General features: G+C 37.7%; 1 pseudogene; it reads right to left on the bottom strand.

Moving 5' to 3' along the window:
• Positions 1-1,932: 1,932 nt before the first annotated feature.
• Positions 1,933-2,032, bottom strand: LOC142436737 (U6 spliceosomal RNA; annotated as a pseudogene).
• Between the last annotated feature and the right edge of the window lie 907 nt (positions 2,033-2,939).

The following is a 2,939-nucleotide window of genomic DNA, read 5'->3' as shown; positions in this document are numbered from 1 at the left end:
GCAGTCAAGCATTTAATCACTGGGTGTATTAGTCTGAGTTGACAAGAGAAACAAATCCATTGAAAATCATATGTATATAAGAGAGAGTTTTATATAAAGGGCAATTGTATATTAAAAATGCATCCCAAAATAGTCCAGCCCAAGCCCATAAATCTGATATTAGCCCATATGTCTGATACTAATCTATACAGTCCTCTTTAGACTCAAGAAACACATGCAATGACAACAAGTGTAGTGGGTAGAAAGTCTTTGGATCCAATGAGGTTTAAAATCTCAGCCCTGGCAGGGGTCTCTACAGGGTTTCTCTGGCTTTAGAGGTCTGATTGCATCAGAGTAGATTCATGTGGCTTCTCCAGCTCAGGAAACTAGTGTAGTTCCATGTGTCTTGTCAGCAGCAATGTTTCCCAGGGACTCCAAGGAGGAGATACCAGATTTCCCAAAATTCTCAGGAGAAGGCTATGCCCACAGAGAGGCTTCATTGGCTATGACCCAATTGACCGACTAGATTCCACCCCTTCATTCTTATCCTCAAATTCACAAATGATTTTATAAATACCACACTGGGTAACTAGGGCTCATATAATCAATTTCATAACAATGTTGTTGAGTTGATTCAGACTCATAGTGACCCGGTATGTAGGTTTTCTGAGACAATACATCTTCATAGTAGTAGAGCACCTAATTTTACCCCTGTAAAATGGTTACTTGGTTTGAACTGTCCACCTTGAGGTTAGCAGCTATGTTAGGCTGACTTCTGGAGAGAAGGAAAATCAGTGACATATGTGCATGAGCACACACAGGAACACAGAGAAGTGTATGTGAAAGTAGAACTAATGTAATTGTAAAAGTGGAGAGTCCAGTTTGGTTCCAAGTCCATGGGCCACATGTTAGACTAGACATTTCACCTGGCTCCTGTAGCTTTAGTATCTGATGAAACCAAAATAGGCAGGAAGATCACAGAGTAAATTTGTTACTGGATACGTGAATTAATCCAAGTTTGACAGGTCAAATGTCAGGCCACTAAATAGGATCAGCAAGCATATGATAGGTCATTGGCTCAAGTCCACAGAACCAGCATTTGACATATCAGATAACAGAATCCAGACTCAGCAATAAAAAGCAAGCATTCCCATTTTATAGGAAGTAGGCTAACCCCCAAGGAAACTTCCTTTCATTTGCATCTGGACAAAAGGATTTCACACCAACCTAATCTTCTGTTAGGTCACATCATTGGCAATTATTAGGCCTCATATGCCAATTTGACATGAAATATTCAAGAGCTGGCTAACGGTCAACCCTCAGTACAACCAGGGTTCCTATATAATCATCCAAATTGGGATGAAATAGTATCTTACTGTGATTTGACTTGCATTTTCAAAATTCATGATGTGAACATCTTTTCATGTGATTATTAGCTACACACATCCTCTTTGGAGAACTGTTTATACTTTTGCCCATACGAAATTGATTACCTGAAATGTAATAAAAAATTAGAAATAAAAATTTATTTACCTATTTTATTTTTTAAAGGATATTTCATTGCATTTTCAGTGAACGCTTAGATGCAGTTTAGATTCTCTTTCCATAATGTCTACACAAGTTGTCAATTGACATTAGTTACATTCTTCACAATGCAATAGCATTCATTTCTGTTCAGGTTATCCCATTTTCATTAATCTACTTTCCATTTCCCCATGTCTTCTCATCTTTTCTAAACAATAATTATTGACCATTTGACCTTATATAAGTGATTTTTTAAAGAAGCCCAGTACATACAAATGATTTCCTTTTTTTTGTTTATTTGAGCCAAGCTATTACTTAGGTTAAAGTGGGTTGATTTTACTTGACAATTTAAAATTATCTTAGTGTAGTAGTCTCAACTGACTTTTAAGTATGGATTTTTAATGAAGCTTTTGATATTTTACTGAAGCAAAAAATGCGAAAATCTTCACCAATTTGAGTGTAATCTTTGGGCAGGGTCTGTGCTGATCTTTTTGGACCATTCCGATTTTACTATATGTGTTTCTAAAACTGGTTATATGTGGATTTTTAAAAAGGAATTTGCCATTCTGTTTCATAATTTTTTTCTATTTTATCAGTATCCAACTATGTGAAATTAATGAGAACAGTTGGTAAGTGGGCAGAATAGGACTGTGGTGTGTGTACACTCATAATCTTTTTTTTTTAATCATTATATTGGGGACTCTTACAGCTCTTGTCATAATGCATAGATATATTATGTCAAGAACATTTGTACATATGTTGCCATCATCATTTTCAAAACATTTTCTTTTGGCGGGACAGTCCCGATTTTTAACAATTGTTTCCGCATCCCGCGGCATTTTTAATAAGTCCTGATTTTGGAAAAGAATGCACAAGCTAGGTTATATGGTTTTCAGCTGCCATGTGGCTATTTCACCAGGATATGAGTTTTATCAATGGTGTCCCGCTGGTGTCCCGCTTTACCAATGTTAAAATCTGGTCACCTACACCAAGTGCTGTCTTCCTTCATCCACTTTTATGTTGTCTGTCCCCCTTGGAGTGGGTTATATGTTGATCATAGTGATTGGTTCCATATTTCTCCTCCCAACTTCCCCTTCCTTTTCAGGTGTCACTGCTCTCATTATTGGTCCTAAGAGGGTTATCTGTCCCAGATTCCCTGTGTTGTGAGCTCTTATCCGTAGCAGTGTACATGCTCTGGTTTAGCCGACTTGTAAGGTAGAATTGGGGTCATGATAGTGAGGGGGAAGGAAGCATTAAAGAACTAGAGGAAAATTGTATGGTTCATCAATGCCATACTGCATTATGACTGGCTCGTCTCTTCCTTGTGACCCTTCTGAGAGGGGATGTCCAATTGTCTACAGATGGGTTTTGGGTCTCCACTCTGCACACCGCCTCATTAATATTGATATATTTTTTTGTTCTGGGTCTTCGATGCC

Source organism: Tenrec ecaudatus, unplaced genomic scaffold (genome assembly GCF_050624435.1).
Source record: "Tenrec ecaudatus isolate mTenEca1 unplaced genomic scaffold, mTenEca1.hap1 Scaffold_554, whole genome shotgun sequence".
In the NCBI taxonomy this organism is placed as follows: Eukaryota; Metazoa; Chordata; class Mammalia; order Afrosoricida; family Tenrecidae; genus Tenrec; species Tenrec ecaudatus.
This window is presented reverse-complemented; position numbering and strand designations above follow the sequence as displayed.